Source organism: Mus musculus, chromosome 9 (genome assembly GCF_000001635.26).
Source record: "Mus musculus strain C57BL/6J chromosome 9, GRCm38.p6 C57BL/6J".
Taxonomy (NCBI): Eukaryota; Metazoa; Chordata; class Mammalia; order Rodentia; family Muridae; genus Mus; species Mus musculus.
The window spans coordinates 74,086,588-74,110,299 of record NC_000075.6 but is presented as its reverse complement, the minus strand read 5'-3'; the positions used below and the strand labels follow the sequence as shown (position 1 = coordinate 74,110,299).

Below are 23,712 nucleotides of genomic sequence, written 5' to 3'. Positions count from 1 at the left end.
TGTCTGCCCCGCCCAGGCCGGCGCTGACCCAGCTGGCTCTGGTCTGCCTGCTTCCCACCGCCCTCCTATAGTGGACTTGCCTGCCGCTGACCAGGGCCGATCTTTCCAGGGACACTGCACCCAGCAAAGGGCCAAGGTGCCAGGAGCACTAAGAACTTTAATGAGGGGTGAGAGATTCCCCGTGAGTCTGGAGAGCTGGGTTGCACTGTTGAGACTGCTAAGAGGGCTAAGAAAAAACTCAGGCAGTAAAATGCTAACCCTCACAAGAATGGGGTCCTGAAGCCAGTAAAAATGTCTGGCTTGGAGGCCTGTGCACTTATAATACCAGTTCTAGGGAGAGGCAGACAGGCTAATCCCCGAGGCCAGCAACCTGGCTAAAGCCCTGTGCTCCAGGCTGTGAGAGACCTTGTTCAGGGGGAGGGAAGGGGCGGGGGGGGGGGGAGGAGAGGATGGTCAAGTATTTTAATTGACAGGGTAGATTGGAAAAATGGATTGGAAAAATGGCCCTCTGCCATTCTTGGGTCACCCAGTTCTTTTATCCTTCAAACCATGAGGTCTCTGGATTAGGAGAACCCCTGCAAATAGGTGGACAGAGATTTTTAGCCCCCAACACCCCTATAATATCCGGCTTCTCAAGTGCTCAGGACATGGGATCCTGCCCAGGATGACCGAGTCCTAGGTTATAGATCTAGGAAAGACCTTCCTGTTCCCATCTCTGCTCTTGCTATCTTTATGTCTTAGTGGTGCCGATTCTCGTCCAGTTACAGCCTCACTTCCATCATGAGTTCTGACCCCTAAGTATGCATCAAAGTTAGGAAGTCCAAATGTGCCTGGTCTCTGAGACTCCCTTCAATGTCCTGGGCAGAGGCTTGAGTTTTCACAGGGGCCTGAGTGTGGAACAACTCAAGACTTAGTTGCTTATTAAGAGATCAGCCATAGTAACCTGGGATTTTATAAGCCAGCCTGCTGTTCTGGGTCTTACCCTATTAGGTCCAGTGTCAATCCATGATGCTTTCAAAACCAACAAGGAATAGGATCTGGGGAGAAGCTTTGGGGTTGAAGAAAGTATTGTAAAAATGTAACATCATGGGAACTTTACCCCAGGATACATTTTTAAAATGTTGACAAATAGGGTCTCTCTCCATCATAGAAACACGGAGGGGCTATGCTGCCAAGAATAACTCCTTTGCCCTTGGTCTATTTGAGAGACCCTATAGATCTCACCTGGAAGGGTTCAGTCCCTCTGCTAACCATGGGACTGGAGTTTGTGTTTTCCCAGAAAGACCAGATAAGCTTATTTGCGTTCCTGGCAGATCCATCAAGCCCAGCACTGCGGAAGGTACTGATGAAGCCGATGGAGCTGCCGAGGACAACCTTGCAGAAGCTCTTGCTGAGTGAGTCACACGAGGAAGAGGAGAGGTAACTACCAGTCATAAAACAGCGCCCTCCTGACAGCCTACTGATGGACAGGAAGAAGCCCACAGTGACAAAGCCAGTGGCAAGGTCATCCCCAGCCAACCACTCTGGTGACCTGGGGGAACCTCAAGGTCTTGTAAACCAGACACAGAGAATGTCTCCAGAAGGACGTGAAATAGAGCCCTATACCTGTTCCTGCTGGTAAGTGCTATCATAGCTGCTGATTCTTAGGAGCCTGCCCAGCCACTCTTGTGGGAATAGGACATTCCCTGTCCCTCAAAATGTCAAGGCTCAACCAAGTTGTGCACCAAGTTGCTCCTCTGCGAAGTCCTTAGCCTTGAAATAAAAACAGAAGGGGGAAACAGTGAGGGATGTGGAGTAGGATGGAGAGCAAGGCGGCACAGGCTCCTGGGACTCCTCAAAGAGTCCTGATCTGCCGTACTTGGCACTAGATCTAAGATGGCTCCCAGGACGCCGGTGAGACAGCAAAAAAACTAAATGAAACTGAAGGAGTGGCTGCTTCCCCCTGACCTCTCTCTTCATAGAAGTCCTAACAGATGATGATACAACACCCTCCTGGTTTATGATGTGGCGAGATGGAATTGGCTGAGAATTTAGAAACTTGGGATTGTCTCAAGTGCTGTATATAAGCATACACCATGCTCAGATCTGCGCCCTGATGCTGGCCTTTAGAGTCTGATGGCCAGGGGCCCATCACGTGACTCTATTGTGTCTCACCCCCATCCTCAATCCTATTACCACCACAGAGTTTATTGCTCTTTTCCCCTTCATTTGAAACAAGAGCTCCTTTTATAGCCCAGTCTGGTTTCAAACTCAGGTCCCTCCCTCCAGTCTGGACCTTCAAGCTGGGATAACAAGCTTGTATTGCCACCAAACCCAGCGTGCTGTTCTTACAAGTTCGTGAACAGGCTGGACAAAGGTTCACCAAAGCATCATTTGTCCTATCCTAAATGGTTAACTGGATGTTTGTACTGACTGACCAATTTTGGAATACGACCTACATCTTTCATATTATCGTATTTTAATTAGACTTCTGTGTTCCTTCATGGCTCTTGGACCATCACACAACCCTGTTTCCAGTCTCACAGGGAATAGACTTCTCTTCTGCCTCTAGTTCTTTCTATTTTCCACATCCTATTCTCTAAAACTGCTTAAGCCTCTCTAAAAGAGACCTCTCCTCTCTTTCATTTGAGAGGTTGGAAGATTAGGGTCAAAAGTTGCTCAGTAGTTAGCAACCAACAGAACAAAATCCCTCATTTGATACACATGTAATTTATCTATGACTGCCTCTACAGATAGTAGGCTCAAAGCAGTTCCCAGGCCTGATTGGTGGGTGAAGAACCCCCAATAACCCACAGGGCTATTTTGGAAAAGCCCCTCCTATGAATAACAGTGTTTGCTCATGCCCTGGGCAGAATGTAAGTCTCTGCTCATGACACAGTTAATACTGAGTGGCTCTAGCCATAGCATGCCCTCGTCTTCTCTCCTGATTTCTGGCTCCACATTCAAGACAATTTAACTAAGCTCTGGAAATTCTGAACCATGAACCATATGATAAACAATATTATTTTTCTTTCATATGGACATTTCAAGATTTCCCTTAATTCTCTTGAAAACATTCACTTGGGTATATTTTTAGTCATAAGTACATTGTGCTACATTTATTTACTTTTTAGTATTTATTTGTGTGTGTGCATGCACACGAATTTGCATGTAGCAGTCAGAAAATAACTTTCAGGAGTCTGTTCTCTCCATATACCAAATGGGACCTATAGACTAAAGTCAGGTTGTCAGTATTGACAGCAAGCACCATTACCTGCTGAGCCATCTCACTGACCCTGGTTATCAGTTGATTTTCTAAGAGTCAATGCACTAAAAGAAATATGCAGACTAGGATGGAGAGAAAATGTATTCCAAAATATGCCAACCAGAAAAGTTACTTTGCATACGGATTGTCTTTGCTGTCCTCATCCTTTGTGACTGTGTAAGACAACTAAGCCGATAGACTATGGTAGAACTGTTTTCTACTTGCTGGGCATTGATTGGCTTTTCGTTTTTAGATAAAGCATGCTGTGTTGGATATTTTCTTAGAGAAGATTTCAGCAACAGAATCGCTACATCAAGATGATCACCATTTGATGTGGCTTTGTCTCTCTATTGTTTCTTGGTGGGTTTGTGGAATAATTCTCTCCTTCTCAGTCCTGGGATTAAAATATTTCATAATATGATATGATAAATGACTATGAACTCTACCCAAAGGGAGTTTTCTCAGCTCTCCTAACTCCTTCCTCAATTATATTTTTTATTATTATTTGAAAATGTATTATTGTATGGGTATGATTATTTTGACTGTATGTATGTCTAGGCACCACATGTGTGTGATGTTTATGAGGACCAGAAGAAGGCATCGGATCTCCTGGGACTGGAGTTACACACATATGTGAGCTGCTATGTGGGTGCTGGAAACTTAACCAAGATTCTTCAACAGAGTATCCAGTGTAGTGATCTACTGGGCCTTTGTCTCTAGCCCCAGTAATTTATTGTTTTAAAGTTGAAATTGAATGTCAGAGGCCTTTTATGCTACCTGTTTACCCTTTCAATATATCCAAGGTTATGTCTCTTTTCATTTTGAGAGAGTGTCTCAAACACATATTACTCTTCCTGTCCCTCTTAAGATATCAGGATCCCAGTTGGGTGTGGTGGCCCACGCCTTTAATCCCAGCACTTGGGAAGTAGAGGCAGGCGAATTTCTGAGTTCAAGGCCAGCCTGGTCTAGAGAGTGAGTTCCAGGACAGCCAGGGCTATAGAGAGAAACTGTCTCAATAAACAAAACAAAACAAAACAAAAGATATCAGGCTCCTATGTGTGTGCCTGCAGGCACAGGTCTACAACACCATTAGGTTCTTTAAAAAGTATCCTAAGTTGCAAAGATACCCTTTCCCTCCTACTTTATACATGGGGTTAGCAAGATCAGAACACTCTATTTAAGCTCTGAGACTTGGGATTTTTGGTGGGGAGGGACAGGCTCAATTAAATGTATCTGGGTATATGGTAATTTTATTTCTCATGTATTATAATTTAACTGTGACTGGAAATATTGCCTGAGGAAATCATTTTGGCCAATTATTGAAAGAAAATTACAGTATGATGGCTCAGTATGTTTCCAAAGATTTCTTGACACTCCTTCAGAGAAGGCTGAACCCCTCCTTCCCTTTGAGTGTGGAATATATGGTTTTCCTTTTCTTTAAGATTATTTTTATTTTCATTTATGGTATTTGTGTGTATGTTTAGGTACCTGTGATCTGCTATGTGGGTGCTGGAAACATAACCAAGATCCTCCAAAGGAGCATCCAGTGCAGTGAACTGGACCACACAGATAGGATTCCTTCTGGATTTTAAATAACAGGCAGTTGTGAACCACACTGTGGGTGCTGAGACTTAAACCTGATTCTTCTGGTAACAGACAATACTCTTAACCACTGAGTCATCTCTTCCAGCATCCTATAGTCAATTAATTCATTACCAGAAACAACTCTAGCAGGCAAATAAACCAACTCTAGTGTGTCTGCAGGCTGGAATGCTGCCCAGTAATAAATAGGAACAAGTTACTGATACACACGGAAACTAGCCTGGACCTCATATGCCCTTTGTAAATGAAACCAACCAGACCTAAGAGGCTGCATACCATCTGATTCCATTTCTATGTTACTCTGAGAAAATATGCTACAGTGATACAAAATAAGTTAGTAGTTGGCACACAGTTGAATTAACTGGGGTAGTAGGACTCTGCAGTACTTCTAATGTGTTTCTAGTTACATGGCTATCACCTGTCACTATTCTTCATAGAACTACGTTTCAAAAGAGACAGACTCCACTGCACGTGCATTTTGAAGAGTACCTAGAAACTGAAGAAACTTTCATATAATTGTGTACAACTAAACAGAGAGAATAGAATATGTTTATTCCCGTGAAATATCAATTTACCAGAAGAATATCCAGCATACCAGTGCCTGCTGAGGCAAGGGCTATTTTAAGGCATGCTATAGCAAGATGACAGGTTACAGACAGTAGAAAACACACCTGTTTTGTGCCACCTTTATAACATGTCTTTGGTACCATTTGCAATTCCTCCGTCTGAAGTTAAACTCCTTCCTTTTTAAAATGCTGAGAATACTTGGAATTCAAGAAAAGTCAGGTAGATGATCTATGAATTCCAGCTTGCTAAATAACTATAAATAAACGACACAATCTTTGAACAGAAGATCATTTTGCTAGCAAGGGAATCCTTTGTGAAGTGCAAGCCACATGCACACAGGAGATGTGAAAACGACTGACATAATTCGGTCCCTACAGAAGTGTGGAGAGTCATGGAGTTTCTCCTCTAACTCTGTCTCCATTGTTCCCTTCTTTCTGCCTCCCCCTTTAAAAAATAGGAGTCAGTAGACGCTGTAAGAGCGGGATCTGCCTTCTGCAGAACTACACCCATGCCTGGAAGGAGGTGACCCTTTCTTCATGATCCTCTTACCTCAGTCTTCTGAGTAGCTAGAATATTTGATGTTTTGATAAACACCGATTTCTAAAAACCATTTGAGAGGTGTGAAATAATTTAACTCTTTGGGGCTACACATGTGAGCAAATGTGAATATTTCTTAATTGACAGGGAGATTGAAGAACCTTGAATGGCCATCTAAAGAAGTTATAAGCCTGTGTAAGTCAGACTTTTAAAAATGATGGTAGGTTCTTGACTATAGAAGAGCCATGGAACAGCAGCCCTATAATGTAATATTTTAGGCAAAAAAAAATATTTAGACACACTGTCTTTCTAGTACTAGATTTCAAGATCAAAAGCATTTCTTCTTCATGTTGTAGAAAGAAATTGGAAGAAAAGTGAGAAAATAAATGTCAATATATTTTTAAATGAGAGAATCCCAGGTCTTAATAAAGATGAACACTGCATAATTTGACTGTTCTTGTAACACCAATCAAATAAAATTTACTCCCCCTGCTCTGTATTTTTATCATGGAACTTAATAATTATTGGGGATAATACAAGAGGTCAGACACTCCACATACAGTTATGACTGCAGTGGCCAGGGCTTCTCCGCTGACTGTATGAACAATTGTTCCTTCAATGGTAGCAACTGGAAGTTTTCAGAAGAAAAACTACCCCATAGATTCTAGCACACTTTGGCATGAAAGGAAGTTAATTTCCAGAAGTTAATTATATTAATATCTCAGAAAGGGTCAAGGAGCAGAGTGTTCTATGGCTGAGACCAAGTTCTTGATCGTTGAGCCTGAGAAAAATCAATTTGAGTGCTCTCATGGAACTTAGATTTATGACTGTAACAAGCTTAACATTTGGATGGTTTCAGCAACAAACTCTTAGACTTTTTTTCTCAGCTGGTCTAAAGGGAGGGACAGGTATACAGATAAAACCGGATGAGAACTGAAAGCCCTTTGCTTTTGGCTCAGCATGGCTTTTTAGCAATTGTACAAGATGTAGTCATTTTGAGAATAGCACTGGTTGTCATCTGTGATGGTTCTTTGTCCATTTGACACAACCTGGATTCATCTGGGAAACCAATCTCAGTAGGGACAGTCTTCATTAGGCTGGTTTGTGGAATGCCTGTGACAGACCGGCTTAATTGCTTTGACTGATGTAGAGAGACTGTCTGAAAGGGAGTCTCTGGTTTGGGGCCTTGGTCTGTGTGGAGTAGAGAAAGCTAGAGGAACAGGGAGCGTGGATGTATTGCTTCTCTGCTTTTGACTGTGAGCATGATAAGATCATCTGTTTTAACTTCCTGCCTTGACTTCCTGCTGTGATAGACTCTTCCCAGGAATTGTGAGCACAAATAAACCCTTTCTCCCCTAAGTTGGTTTTGGTCAGGTATTTTATCACAACAGTAGAGCTGAGACTACAGCATGATCCCAGAGACTTGCTTTTCTGGGTTGTCTCTCACTGGGTCTTCTCTATGAATTCAGTCTGTGCCACCACAGATCTGTAACCAAGGGCTTTTTCACCCATGCCATGGAATAATGACTCAGAGGTTTGTTAATTGTTAATAAATGCCTAGGCCTTAAGCTAGATTGGTTTCCTGACTCACTCTCAAATCATCATCCCATTCAACCTGAGTTCAGCTAAAGGCTGCTTTTCTCTCCTCAGTCCAGATGTCTAATCTCCCCCACCTGACTAACTCCCAGAGTTCCTATCTCTTATTACCGGAACTCCCATCTTCTTTTCCCTGCCTTTTGCTAATAGGCCATCAGCTTTTTATTGAAAGGTGATGCTTCCACACAGTGCACAAGAGATTCTCTCTACATAGATCAGATCAACTCCATATTAACAACTCCTCAGAGTACAAATACCTCATTGCCTCTAGTTGAAGTCCACCCAGCTCCTTGCCTAACTTCTTTTTTTTTTTTATAGTCATTACTGATTTATTTATTTGTTTGTTTGTTTGTTTTTATTTGGTTTATTTTTAGCTATTTTCTTCATTTACATTTCAAATGCTATCCCAAAAGTCCCCCAGACTCCCCCTTTACCTACCCACCCACTCCCACTTCTTGGCCCTGTCCTTGCCTAGCTCTTTAGTCTGCTCAACTCCTATCCCACTCCTCTGAGTGTAGTTAAATCCACATTTACAGTCTCTGTGCATTCCTTCCACTTCTAGTTCTGGGTTCATGCTCCCATCGATGCCCCATGACATACCATGACTCCGGGTTTCCACGGCAGCTGTAGGTAGTTTCTAACCTGCATTTTAGTTGTTCATTATTGTAAATGCCACCTAGTAGTAAACTGAGGGCCTCTCATTCCCACATGAGTTCCCCATGTGTCTCTTTTGGAGCCTAATAGTCAGGTTTCTTACACAGCAGGGCTGCTCTCCCTAAGGTGTCCAAGTGAAACATCCTGTGCAGGCCCCCCAGATACTGGCTCTCACAGCTTAGCAGTCACAGAGAAGTTCCAGATTCTAAAGTGGAGAAAAAAATCAACATCTGCTTCAAGCTTCCATTGAGCCTTGGCATCCACCTGATGGTGGCCTGGACACAATCCAAGCAAAGCCACAGCACAGGAGACCTACCTTACTGACCCCAGTCTACCCCTGAACTCAAGGACATAAAAGAGTTGGCATTTAAAATAATGAACAACTAACATGCAGTTTGGTAGCTACCTGCTGCTGCTATGGAAAACCTGAGTCACAGGGCATCAATGGGGAGCATGGAGTCAGAGCTAAAACTAAAAGTAGCTCAAGAGATTGTAAACATAAATTTAGTCACACTCAGTTGTATTTCCAACAAATAGCACAGTGTCTACTGTTGCAAAATATCTGATTATAAACAAAGGAAATCATTAGAAATTAAACACCAAATGTTAACTATTAAACATTGGTATCACTGACATTGGTATTATCAATTTGAACACTAAATTATATGTTATATATTAATTTTCAACATTAAATTAAACTTTAATATTTAATATTAACATCAACATCCAATTTTTAAAGTGAAAATAGGAAATTGACAGCCATTTAACTCAGGATAATACATCCAAAAGCCTACTTGATACCAGGAAAAGTGAAAGAAATGCTAAATTAAAGCAGACATTAGCTGAGGTTTCTTTCAAGTATCCAACCAAAATATAGCAGAACAATATCACTTTCATGCACTCTCAGGATGCATCTTTGTTATTTTCATTTTCTCCTTTTATTGAAGGTAGAATTCTTTTGCATACAGCAGTTCTTTTGATGATTAGAATTATTTTAGCTATCCTACCTCAGTGTTTTTGTGTGTATGTGTTGAAATTGGTAATTGTCATTTCAAGGCCTATGAAGAGCTGTGTTAGAACTTTGATGGGGATTGCACTGAATATGTAGATTGCTTTTGGTACGATGTCTATTTTCACAATGCTAACTGATCCATCAGCATGAGAGGCCTTTCCATCTTCTGATGTGCTTTTCAATTTCTTTCTTCAAACACTTGAGGTTTTTAATCATACAAGTCTTGAACTTGCGAGGTTTTTAATCATACAAGTCTTGAACTTGCTTGGTTAGAGTTACCCCAAGATATTTTGTAATACTGGAGGCTCTTATGAAAGGTCATATTTCCCTGATTTATTTCTCAGTCCATTTGTTCATAGGGTTACAGTTTTTTGTTTTGTTTTGTTTTGTTTTGTTTTGTTTTGTTTTGTTTTACTGAGTTAATCTTGTATCCAGCTACTTTGCTGAAAATGTTTATCAGCTATAGGAGATCCTTGGTGGAATTCTTAGGGTCACTTCTATATATTATCATATCATTTGCAAATAACAACATTTTGTCTTCTTCCATTCGAACTTGTATTTCTCTGCTCTCCGTCAGTGGTTTTACTGATATAGCTACAATTTAATTTACTGTACTGAATAGATATGAAGAAAGTGGACAACCTTGTCTTGTTCCTGACTTTAGCTTCTTTGCGTTGCTTTGAGCCTCTCGCCATTTAAGTTGCCGTTGACTACAGGCTTGTTATAAAATGCCCGTATTATGTTTAGGTATATCCCTTGTATGCCTGATCTCTCCATGACTTTTATTATGAAGGGGTGTTGATTTTGTCACAGGCTTTTTCTGCATCCAATGATGTGATTGTGTGCCATCTTTCTTGCAGTTTGCTTTTATGGTGGATTACATGTTCTAATCTTCATATATCGAGCCATCCCTTTACCTCTGAGATAAAGCCCACTTAATCATGGTGGATTATCTTTTTGACATAATCTTGGATTCAGCTTACAAGCATTTCATTGAGCATTTTTTAATCTATGTTTACAAAGAAAATTGGTCTTTAACTTTCTTTGCTGAGTCTTCAGTGTGGCTTGTGTATCAGGGTAACTGTGGTCTCATGAAATGAATTGGGCAATGTTCATTCTGTTTCTATTTTGTGAAATAATTTGAGGAGTATTGGCACTAGCTTTTCTTTGAAAGTCTGATAGAATTCTATGTCAAAACCATATGGTCCTGGACTTTTTTGGTTGGGAGACTTTTAACAACTGCTTCTATTTCACTAGAGGCTATAGATCTATGTAAATTGTTTATCTAATTGATTTTTAACTTTAGTAATTGGAACATATCAGGAAAATTATGTATTTCTTTTAGAGTTTTTAATTTGGTGGAGTACAGGTTTTTAAAGTATGTCTTTGTGACTCTCTGGATTTCCCCAGTGTCTGCTGTTACATCCTCCTTTTTGTTTCTGATTTTGTTAACGTGAATATTCTTTCTCTACCTTTTAGTTAGTTTGGGTAAAAATTTGTCTGTTTTGATGATTTTCTTAAAGAACCAACTCTGTTTCATTGATTCATTGTATTGTTCTCTTTGTTTCTATTTTATTGGTTTCAGCCATCAATTTATTTCTTGCTATCTACTGCTCCTGGGTGTGCCTACTTCTTTTTGTTCTAGAGCTTTCAGGGATGCTGTTAAGTTATTAGATATGAGATGTCTCCATTTTTTTTTTGTAATGTAGGCACTTAGTGCTATGAACTTGCCTCTTAGAACCCCTTTCATTGTATCCCCTACGTTTGGGGTATGTTGTACATTCATCTTCATTGAATTTCTTTCTTTCTGTCAGCCTTGACACATTTTTTAATTCAGTAGAAAGTTGTTCAGTTTCCATGCATTTGTAAACTTTCTGTTGTTAATATCTAGCTTTAATCTGTGGTGGTCTGATAGGATACAAGACATTGATTCAATTTTCTGGTAACTGTTTAGACTTGCTTTATGTACAAGTATGTGATCAATTTAGGAGAAAGTTCTATGAGGTGCAGAGAGGAAGCCATATTCTTTTGTGTTGGGTGAAATGGTCTGTAAATTTATGTTAGGTCCAGTATTTTTCTGTTTAGTTTTTGTCTAGATGACCTGTCCATTGGTGAGAGTGGGTTAATGAAGTCTCCCACTGTCAATGTGTGAGGGTCAATATGTGATTTAGCTGTAGTATTTCTTTTACAAACTTGGGGACCCTTGTATTTGAATGCACAGATTCTAAGAAGTGAAATGACATTTGGGTGTCATTTGATTTGTTTTAGTTTGATGTCTATTTTGTAAGACATTAAAATGGCTATACCAGCTTACTTCTTAGGTCCATTTGCTTGGAATATCTTTTTCTAGCTCTTTACCTGAAGATAATGTCTATCCTTGATGTTGATTTTGTTTCTTGGATGCACCAGAAAAATGGACCCTTATTTCACATCCAGTCTGTTAGTCTGTGTCTTTTTATTGGGGAATTGAGGTCGCTAATCTTGAGAGATATTAATGACCAATGATTGTTGATTCCTATTATTTTGTTGTTGATAGTGATGTATGTGAATGTGTATGTGTGTGTGTGCATACATGCTTCTTCTTCTTCTTCTTCTTCTTCTTCTTCTTCTTCTTCTTCTTCTTCTTCTTCTTCTTCTTCTTCTTCTTCTTCTTCTTCTTCTTCCTTTGCTGGTGTGAGATTATTTATTTCCTGTGTTTTCATGGGTATAATTAACGTTTTTAGGTTGGAGTTTTTCTTCTAGCACTTTCTGTAGGTCTGGATGTGTAGACTGATATTGTTAAAATTTTGCTGTATTGTGGGATATATTATTTTTCTCCATCTATTGTAATTGAAATTTTTGCTAAGTATAGTAGTCTGGGCTGGCATCTGTGGTCTCTTAGAGTCTACAAGACATCTACCCATGCCTTACTGGCTTTTATAGTCTCTATTGAGAAGTTGGGTATAATTCTAATAGATCTTCCTTTATATGTTTCTTGGTCTTTATCCATTGCAGCTTTTAATATTCTTTATTTGTTCTGTATATGTAGTGTTTTGATTATTATGTGGAGTGGGGATTTTCATTTCTGGTCTAATGTATTTGGTGTTCTGTGGGTTTCTTGCCTCTTTTTAGGCCCCTTTTTCTTTAGGTTACAAAAGATTGTCTTCTGTGACTTTTGTTGAAAATATTTTCTGGGCCTTTGAGACGGGACTCTTCTCCTTCCTCTATTCCTATTAGTCTTAGGTTTGGTCTTTTCATAATGTCCCAAATTTCCTGGTTGTTTTGTGTCAGGGACATTTTAGTTTTAAGGTTCATTTTCTTCGACCAATGTATTGATTTTTGACTGTGTGAGTTTCTCTTTCCCACTTCTTGTATTCTTTTGGTAAATCTTGCTCCTGTAGTTTTGTTTGAGTTTCTAAATTTTCATTTCCAGAATTTTCTGTTTGTGTTCTCTTTATTGCTTCTATTTCCATTTTCAGGTATTGAATGGTTGTATCTGTTTCCTTCAGCTGTTTGTTTCTACTTTGTTGGTTTTCTTTAAGGGATTTTTAAAATTTCATCCAATTGTTTGTTGGTGTTTTTCTGACTTTCTTTGAAATTTATTCATTTTCTCTTTACAGATCTCTATCATCTTCTTATAGTTGGTTTTAATGTCTTTTCCTTGTGTCTTAGCTATGTTGGAATATTCAGGGACTGCTGTGGTAAGACAGCTATGCAGACATATTGCCCTATCTCATATTGATTGTGTTCATACACTAGTGTTTATGCATCTGGGTTTGGGACGATTATAGGTCTTTTGGGTTTGTCTCTGTTGGGTGTGTGTTCTGTTCCTTGGTTTCTGTTCCTCTCTGGATTTGTGGAGAATGTGATGGCTGTGTGCTGCCTATTTTACTGGCCTGCTCAGCCGGTATGTTCCCAGGGAATTCCTGCTGGAACTGGAGACTAGAATACTGAAATGAGTTGGGGTAAGTTGGGAGAGAAGGTCTTTGTGATCTGTAGGGATCAGGGTCAAATAGGAAAGGGAGACTGAGCACAGTGTTTCCTGCAACACAGATGGTTATGAGACTTGGGAGGAATGGGATTTCTGGAGCAGTAGGTAAGGAGTGGGATCTGCCTTCAGCCTATTTGTTGCCCTAGGAGGCCCTACTGCTGGGTTAGAAGGGATACTTAGTGGGTTTGGAAATCTGGGATAAAGAAAGCAAGTCAGGGAAGAATGGACCTGGGATCCATAGAAAATATAGCCAGGGAAGGCTATAGCTGGTGTTCTGTTGCAGAGCTGGGATTGTGTCTGGCAAAACAGAGGAAGCACATCCATTTTCATATCTCTTTATTTATGTGAACGTCAACATGTTGCTTTTAGATTATGTAAATATGCACTAAATGTCTCAAAACAATATGTGTGCTTTGACCAATTTTATGTAAAAAAGACATCTGGGGCAACTTTCAGCTACAAATATTTGAGTGTAGCATTCTCTCTCTCTCTCTCTCTCTCTCTCTCTCTCTCTCTCTCTCTCTGTGTGTGTGTGTATGTGTGCATGTGTGTGCGTGTGTGTGCGTGTGTGTGTGTGTGTGTGTGTGCGTGTGTGCCTGTGTTCTCTGAGTCCTAAAGAGAGTATGTATTAGATTGCCTGGAATTAGAGTCATGAGAGATTGACAACCACCTGACCTGGTGTTGGAAACTGTACTTGGATCTTCTGCAAGAGCAATGAGGGCTCTTAGCACTGAGCCATGGCTTCAGCCCTAAGAACTGTGTTTCTAATGCAAACCTAATCATTCCCACTCAGTTAAAGCATCTGCAGGATGCATCTGAAGAATTGGTTCTGGGTGGAAATGAAGGAGCCAGATAACATGATGCTGCACACAGGTGCTGGCTTCCTTGTCTCAGCTCACCAGCACAGGAACACCATGTATGGTGAGGCTCTGTCTGACTTCTCATGACAACTCTAAGTATTGCTCCATATCGTCTTATTTTAAAGGTGAGAAAATGGGAGAGTTTGCAAAAAATAAGTAATTCATCACAAATAAACAACCTTGAAGCAATGATGCCCTTGACTACTTGAATTCAAAGCTTTGAATCCTGATCATGGCTGGATCAGAATCCTCCTACTCCAGTTAAAAGTCCTTCAGTTTGGGGCAAGGCTCTTAAACTGTTTGTTTGGGATGCTGCTGTCTTCTTTTATGAAATTCCCAGAATAAGGTACATGCTCTTGGAAATGTTTCAAGGATTAGCCAGTGCAGGGTAGAATGTTTGCAGGATAGTCTGGCATGTACCAACTCATACTTCAAAAATAAGGAAAGGTGTTTAAAGTAAGGAGATTGGGCCTAAGCCATGGAGTTATACATCTAAAATAAGTATGGCATACCATACTTAACAGACAACCTAAAGAGGGAAAAATAAGATAAAGAAACATGGTGCTAACTCAGGATAGCACTTGAAAAAAAATAAGTATGTGTGTGTATTATATACAGTCTTTTTTTCTAAAGCCATTGTGAATATTACTTTACATTTTTTCATCAAGATAAAAGCCAAGCACAGAAACAAGAAGATGCTTCACCCTGAAGAGCTTTACTGACCTCCTCTAATTAATAATGCTAGCTCTGTCCATGTAATAGTAGGGGGAGAATAGGTGTCACGAAGGTGGGGAAAGGGACATGGTGATATACACTCTTCTTATTGGATCCCAGCTGCATCTGTCCAGTTTGAAGGTTATACTTGGTATATTGATCCCCTATCTGGTGAGACACATCAGTGTGGTCCACCAGGGAAGCCGAGGCAACAGTGACAGCAATTCATATCTCCATGGCCATCAGAGAGTGGCAGAACACCTTCCACACAGCTCTGGATGCTGATAAACTTGTCAAATGTCTGATGCAGGTGAGGCGGTGCCAGAGATGCCTCAGCTGTTCTTTTATGCTGGTTTCTTCTTAACCTCTTTATTTCCCTAAGAGCACGCCTCCTCCTCCTTCTGTCCTTCCTGAGTCCCACTTCATCAGAGGCAGTTTTTTGACCTAATTTGGCTAGTTAGCCTGTGTGGAGATGCCAGTAGTTTCTCATGGTTACCCTTGGGCTGTGCACACCTAATACAATAACCAAGACATGTTTAGGCTTTCAGTATTTGCTCATCAAATAGTTAATGGACACCTTTTATGTTTTCAGGTACCGACAAAATTGCAATGTGTACTTGTTAAGAACGCCCCAGTGCCCTGCATTCTAAGACATCGGCTTCCTTCCACACCAAGAGTATGTACATCAGTCTCTCTTTGGCCAACCCATCTTATGAACTCCCAATCCTGCCCCCTCATTATTATTATTATTATTATTATTTATTCATCATTACCTGGCACAGGAAAGGACAGCTGTACTGAAGATTTCTTGTCTCTTAGAAGAGTATTGGAGCATTTTCAGCTGGAGTATAATCTGATCACTGTGCATCATTTTCTCTTTCTTTGGGGGAAGGGAGAATAATTTAATTATCAATCTCTAGTTTTAGGTTTTTGGCTTTATTATTATTATTATTATTATTATTATTATTATTATTATTATTATTATTATTTCTTTTCTACCCATACCAACTTGTGATAGTAATTTGAGGCTATTGGAGATCTGTGGCAGGAACACCGAGATGTTAGTGTCTAAGCTGAAATTAAAAATCTCGATGAGGGTGGGTGGGTAATGTGCAGAAATAACATGGCATATACTAGAATTTGAGTTCAGTCCTCACCATTCCCCTCAAAAGAGAAGAGTGGCAAAACCTTGCTTGCAGTAACAGGACTTGTATCATGAGACAGAGCCTCATCTGGAAGGACAGTCTGACTGTCTCTTCCTCCTATGTTCTCCTTGTGGGAGCAAATAACCTGGTAATTTAAAAATATTTATTATATTTTATTTTAAACTATTTATTATATGTATTAAGAAGCCCTCTTTCTTCTGCAAGTTGACAGAACAAACCAGCCAGCAGTCCTTCACCAGGAACAGTATATATATATATATGTAATTATATTCACCCTACATTACCTGCCCTCAGCCCTTTCCCTCTCCTTCTAAACCCATGCTTGGACCCAGCTCACTCCCTCCTCCTTGTATGACTTTTTATTTTAACCAATTGGCTTTCCTTAACACTGTTGGTGTGAGCTGAGTGTGAGCCTGGGACTGTTGACTGGCACGCACTGGTGGCTACAGCACTGAAGAAAATGTGACACCACTGCCACTCCTCTGACAACCATTAACAGTCAATTGCCACTCAGAAAGGTGTGGAGCCTCATAGGCACCACCCAGGGGCATTTTGGGTTGTCCCAGAGCCTGAGGTGGCTGCTGACATTTAGTTCCAGGGCCTGTCACTCCACAGTGCTTCCTCATGCTTTTCTCAAGGGAAAGAAACCACTAAAAGAGCTCAGCCATTTCCAGAGCTGAGAGATGGATCCTGAAGCTCTGCTGGGGCCACTCCTCTTCTCAGGATGGAAGTTCTCATACTCTTCCGGTGCCATTTCTCACATTTCAAATCCTTCCATGGGAGTGGCTTTCTATGATATCTGTAAAATGACATATGAATCAGACTCTGTGGATCATCATTTGAAGGGAGGAGGGAGTGATGCTGGCGCCTTTCCCCTCATCAAAAAAGAAATAAAGGGAGGGGTGAGACAAAGATTTGATCACATATATTGCTTAATCTAGCTAGCTCTTGGTTGGCTTAGAAATTCAAGCCTAGATCTAAATGTCTGAATCACGGTGTTTTTCACCATGCACTACACACACACACACACACACACACACACACACACACACACACACACAAAGAGGAATGTACAAGCAATTAATTCTTAATTAAAGTATAACACTATAACTGTCTGTGTGCTAGGTGTTGTGTTAGATTCAAGACACAAAAGATACAATGTTAAGAAAGGAGTCTTGGCTGCCGGGCATGGTGGTGCATGCCTTTAATCCCAGCACTTGGGAGGCAGAGGCAGGAGAATTTCTGAGTTCGAGGCCAGCCTGGTCTACAGAGTGAGTTCCAGGACAGCCAGAGCTATACAGAGAAACCCTGTCTCGAAAAAAACCCTCAAAACAAAACAAAACAAAACAAAAAAGAAAGGAGTCTTGGACTCTCCCCACAAAGCCCTTCTCAATGCATGACAGAAAACAGAAGTCCAACAGCGATGGTGGGGGCAGGATGGAAAGCAGATAGAGGTTCCTGAACTGTGTCATGGCCATCAGAAGCCACGGGGTGGGACATTTCAGGTGAGAATTGAAGGGATGGGTAGTCAGATGGTGTCACACAAAGGAGACATTCACTTTTCTCAGGGAAAGAAGACAATCGGCAATGTTTGGGTGTAAAAGACAATGTGTTGCATTTATGAAGAAGCCTGTGTTTGACAGAAACACGCAATGAATTTTGCAAAATGGGAACTCAGGAGATAAGAGAAGCAAGGGGAAGCCTGGGCAAAAAGACCTCATAGGACAGAACAGGAGTTTAAGTTTTATCTTGAAAGAAATAACTAAGCATCAAATGATCTTAAGAAAAAAGATGATTGGGATATTGGAATAAATTACTGGTTTCTGGAGATGAGGGCTTTAACACATTACACTGACTGCAAACCATGTGCTTGACTAGGCTGTTAAACAGTATCACATGTATCTCAAATAATCTGGAAATTACACTCTTACTCTGAACTGGATTTGACCAGGCTTCTCTCTTTCCCTTCCCCACCTGACAAAAAACCCTTATTCCCACCCAGTTTGGTAATTAGCACCTACCAACTCCAAAAAGCCTTATCGTTCCCATTAGATGGAAAACTGGCAGAATAATCTGGTATTTGGATTTTTTAAAAGTTTGTTGTTGTTGTTGTTGTTACTGTTACTGTTGCTATTGCTGTTGTTTTTTTGAGGCAGGGTCCCATATGAGAAATACTGAATAAGAACTTCTGCTTTAACAGAGTAATAGTTGACAAGCAGGGTCTGACGGGTGGGCAGAAGTGACAAGGTGCAGATGAGGACAAATCACTACTGTGTATATGCTTTGAATATGGCCTATGTTCATTATAGGACAGTGATAGATTACAATGGGAATAAAGACATTACCAAATGTTAAAAGTTATCAAGCACTGAGAATCTCATCCATGCAGGGTAAATATTGGATAGTTACATGGCACTGAAATGGGACAAAGATCTAAATCGGGAGATGTATGCCATTTGGAAAGGTAAATTTGAAGTGGGAAGTTGGAAGAATGAACAATGTTACACATATACATGGCCTTGAGAATCACCATGTTCCAAATGAGTTTTCAGAGACAAAGACTATTTCGGTACTGTGACATCACAGTGTGTGAGAAGCTATTATAACCAGTAGGTCATTGCATTCACTCCCTTTCTCATTGTAAAGACCAAATGCCTGACCAAAAGCAATTTCAAGGCATATCGGTTTATTCTTGCTTACATTTCCATTGGATCATTCCAAGATAGGGAAGTCAGGGCAGGAGGTGAGGAAGGAATGACAGCAGGCATGTGAGGCAGCTGGTCACATGATATCCACAGTCAGGAAGCAAACAGTGAACAGGAAGTGGGAGACCACCCCTAGTGATCACTTCCTTCAACAAGGCTCTTCATTCTAAAGGTTCTATAACCTTCCTAAATAAAGTCAACATCTGGGTACCAACTGTTCAAACACACAAGCCTGTGGGGGACATTTTTATCTTAAAACAATGACAATTGTTGACTGAGACATGAACTGTGCTTCAGTGCTTCAAAGAAATAGTCTCAGTAATGATCCTTGTTGCCATGGTAAGCATTCTAAGTATGGTTAAAAGCACACAGCAAACATGATGGAATCTATTAGTTGATGTCTATTGTGAATATTTCAACTGCCTTACTTTCGTGGTTGAGGTTAAGGAGGCAAATCTTGAGAGTGTAGGAATCCCTGGAGAAATCGCTTATTCTAAATCCCAACCAGGAAATATACACAATGTGCAGGAATATCTTGCCATATTAAAGGTGAGCAGGCCAATAGATGAGAGTCCCTATGCATGTCATACAAGGAAGCGAACTGTGTGAAGAGATGTGAATGAAAATGTGGTACAGATTGATGTCATCAACCTGGATCAGATTTCAGGGACTCTAATAACAGGCAGTTTATTCTCAATGTATTCAATCCTGGCATAATTTGGAAAAAAGGTTTCCTGGTGTGATACTTGTACAAGGAAATGAGACTCAACACTGGGTACATGTCATTTCTTTCAAGAAGATGTTTTAGAGATGCTATCTGTACTAGCCTAAGAGTCTAAGGGTCTAGCCTGGTCTCAGTCATACAGATAGCATAGGACCATTTGGGTTATTAGCCACTTCTGGTCCTGGTTGTGTGAGATTAGGGGAGCCTCTCACTTTAAGGGTCATTTAGATTACTAGCTATTTCCAGTCCTGTGCTTGATATGGCCTGGACCAACAGATGAGGCAGATCACCCAACCATTAATCACTTCCAACTCCAATTCTTTAGCTTTCTGGGTGGAAGAACAAGTTCTTTACCTTTCCCATCAGAAAGACAACCCTATGTATTTAATATTCCTGGTTTCTTTGGAAATCTGTAGGCAAGGACCTCCATGCTATGTTTCCAACTATTAGAGACAACTGAGTAAATGTCCTTTTAGCAAGGACATAATCAACTATTTGAAGGAAAGTGAACTGACCAGAGATGAGATAGTGTTAGCCAGGAAAAAGGAAAACAATGAGACTGGACTGAGACAGTGTGGCTATGAGAAAGTGCATCAATTCCTGATGACACTTATCTACACAATCTCTCATTGGTCACCTTTGGCAGGTGCTGTAGAGCCATCATTGATTCTAAAACTAGCAAATTAAGTGATACAATCTTGTACAAATAGCATTTCAAGTTTCCAGGTTGTGAATTCAGAAGAGATATTAATTTTTTTCAGTATATATAGCAACTACTGCAAAACTAGCATTGTACCACATAACTTCTGAAGAATTAATGCACTGGGGCCACAGTTATCTATAACTATTAAAACCATTGAGTTGCTTGATAGATTTAAAATACCAGGTCAGGCTGATCACAGCAAACCAGACTCCTAGTCTTTAAAACATATACGGAATGTAAGACCTAAAGATAATATAAGACCCAGAAGAAAATATAAAACTTTGAATAGGAATCAACCAGCACATTTCAGAATGAGAATCCATAGTATTATCCCAATATCCACCTCTGTCCCACTGAAGAAGTGACAACAGCAAGAGGAGATTTATAGATTCAAATGAGAGTAAGACTTTGAGCTCCAGCTCCAATGTGCTAATGTTAGTCAGAAGAGAGCTGGAGAACCTCTGTAAGCATCCCCAAAGCAGAGAATTAGTGCAGAAAGCAAGGAGAAGTAGTGCACACAGTAGGGTATTTATGTGTATGTACATGCATCCTTAATACATACGCAACCAACAACAAAGCATCAAAATATAAAAGGCAAGACGTGACAAAGGTGCCAAGGATAAATGGATAAAGCTTTCACTATTCTTGGAGATCTGAAGAAATCCTCTTTCAGAGATTTATCAGTCCATCCGAGGAAATAAAAAAATGTGTGTGTGTGTGTGTGTGTGTGTGTGTGTGAATGAACTGACCAATGCTACCCATCAACTGTGCCTAGTTGCCTTTTAAAGAAGGTTTCATTAAACTATAGCAGAGTAAATATTCTGAAGCTCACACTGAGCAGTCGCAAAGATTGACCATGTGGTATGCAATAAGCTACATATTAAAAACTTTAAGCTATAAAGCCACACAGAATTAAACTAGACAATATATCACTGAAATCGCTATAGATTCATCCCCACATGCTAAGTAACGTGTGCTCGGTAAAAAAGTTTCAAACTGAAAATATTTCAAAGTAAATGAAAAGAGAACTCATTGACTTTGTATAATACAGTGAAGACATGGCTCAGAGAGAAATATATGGTGTTTAGTACATGTATGAGCTAAATGTAAGCTTCCATTTGTAAGTACTTGATAAGAGATATTTAAGCATGATAAAGAAAGCATTAAATATTAGAGCACAAATCAAAGAAACCAAATATGGGGACAAAGTCAACAATAACAAAGGCTAATTCTTTGAATAGATTAAAGAAAAATGACAAAACTCTTGTCATATTAAGCAATAGGAGTGAGGACAAATTAATATAATAAATGAAAGAGGGAATTATTATTGCTGGTGTCATGGGTATTAAATGTATAACAAATGATTTATAAACATTTATGCATCCATAGTTTTGATACATTAGATGAACTCAGTTGCTTACTTTAAGGTTATAAAATATAACTCAAAAAGAAAGAGAAATGGACAATCTGAATAGTGTTGTTTATTAAGTAAGCAAAGAATTAATAACCTTCAAAATAACACATCAGCTCAGTTGGTTTTATAAGTGAATTCAACAAAGTATTTAAGAAAAAATAATGATTGGCTGTTCAGCCTCAGAAGATAAAACACTGGGAATAGTTCCTACCTAATTCTCATAATCTTTTATTATTATATCCACACTGAAGCAAGAGAAAGACACAGAGAACCAACAGCTAACCTCATAATTGTAGCAGCAAAAAAAACACAAAAAAAACCTGTGGGAAGCCGCCCTCACATTCGCCGTTGCAAGATGGCGCTGACATCCTGTGTTCTAAGTGGTAAACAAATAATCTGCGCATGTGCCAAGGGTAGTTCTCCACCCCATGTGCTCTGCCTTCCCCGTGATGACAACTCGGCCGATGGGCTGCAGCCAATCAGGGAGTGACACGTCCTAGGCGGAGGATAATTCTCCTTAAAAGGGACGGGGTTTCGCCATTCTCTCTCTTGCTCTTGCTCTCTGGCTCCTGAAGATGTAAGCAATAAAGCTCTTGCTCTCTTGCTTTTGCTCTTGCACTCTTGCGCTCTTGCGCTCTGGCTCCTAAAGATGTAAGCAATAGAGCTCTTGCTCTCTTGCACTCTTGCTCCTAAAGATGTAAGCAATAAAGCTTTTGCCGCAGAAGATTCCGGTTTGTTGCGTTCTTCCTGGCCGGTCGAGAACGCGTATAAGAAAAACCAAAAACAACAAACAAACAAAAAAAAACAAAAAACACCCAACAAATAGCAGTTGAACACAAGAATACATTTAAAAAAAAAAAAAAAAGGTTCACTCTGACCACACAGAAGGTGCTTCAGGGATGTGAGTCTGGGACTACCACTGAATGTCAACCAGTGCATCAACTGCTTCAGCAATCTAGGAAAATAAGTGAAGTGATTCTGTTAAAGATGATGGAACATTTGGCTAAGTTCAGTTTTTATTCATAATATAATAAACTATTCATAGGCAGTTTAGACTGGTTTCTCAACATGGAATAAAACATTTTATAAGCCTATGGCTCGTCTCACATTTATTGGAGAGAAATTGAGTGTTTTCCACCTAAAAGAAGGATGAAAGCTCTTATATGGTTTCTTGGGCATTCTTACTTGATACTGTACTAATGGTCACAGAAAATGAAATAATATAAGAAAATTCAGCAAAAGATATACACACTAGATAAAGACAAATACAGTTATTTTTGAATTCATGTGAAATGATGCTCTGTCTTTCAAAGAAAATTTTAATCTTTATTTTTTTATTTTTTTTCAGGTCTGCTCACTCTAGCCCTACTTGCTCCAGCATATTTACTTCATATATGTGGGTTCACTGTCACTGTCTTCAGACACAGCAGAAGACAGCAATAGATGCCCATTACAGATGGTTGTGAGCCACCATGTGGTTGCTGGGGATTGAACTCAGGACCTCTAGAAGAGCAGTTGGTGCTCTTAACTGATGAGCCATCTCTCCAGCCTGTCTTTCAAAATCTTAATAATATGATTTAAAAAACCTAAAAACTGATAAAGTGAAGGTCATGGGATATAAGGGTAATATAAGAAAATCTATTGCCAAAGGTAAAATCTTCCAAGAGGAACTCTCAATTCTGAATATCTATGCTCCAAATACAAGGGCAGCCACATTCATTAAAGAAACTTTACTAAAGCACACATTGCACCTCACACAATAATAGTGGGAGACTTCAACACAACACTCTCATCAATGGACAGATCTTGGAAACAGAAAATAAACAGGGACACAGTGAAACTAATAGAAGTTATGAAACAAATGGATCTAACAGATATCTACAGAACATTTTATCCTAAAACAAAAAGATATACCTTCTTCTCAGCACCTCATGGTACCGTCTCCAAAATTGACCATATAATTGGTCACAAAACAGGCCTCAACAGATACAAAAATATTGAAATTGTCCCATGCATCCTATCAGATCACCATGGACTAAGGCTGATCTTCAATAACAACATAAATAATAGAAAACCAACATTCAAATGGAAACTGAACAACACTCTTCTCAATGATACCTTGGTCAAGGAAGGAATAAAGAAAGAAATTAAAGACTTCTTAGAGTTTAATGAAAATGAAGCCAAAACGTACCCAAACTTATGGGACACAATGAAAGCATTTCTAAGAGGAAAACTCATAGCTCT

At 39.9% G+C, this 23,712-nt stretch overlaps 1 long non-coding RNA gene across 1 annotated transcript; it reads left to right on the top strand.

Moving 5' to 3' along the window:
* Positions 1–15: 15 nt before the first annotated feature.
* Gm33407 lies at positions 16–22,893 on the top strand. The gene is made up of 4 exons (XR_379627.2): positions 16–167; positions 1,314–1,617; positions 15,349–15,432; positions 22,817–22,893. It is a non-coding gene; the product is annotated as a predicted gene, 33407 (long non-coding RNA).
* The last annotated feature ends 819 nt before the right edge of the window (positions 22,894–23,712 follow it).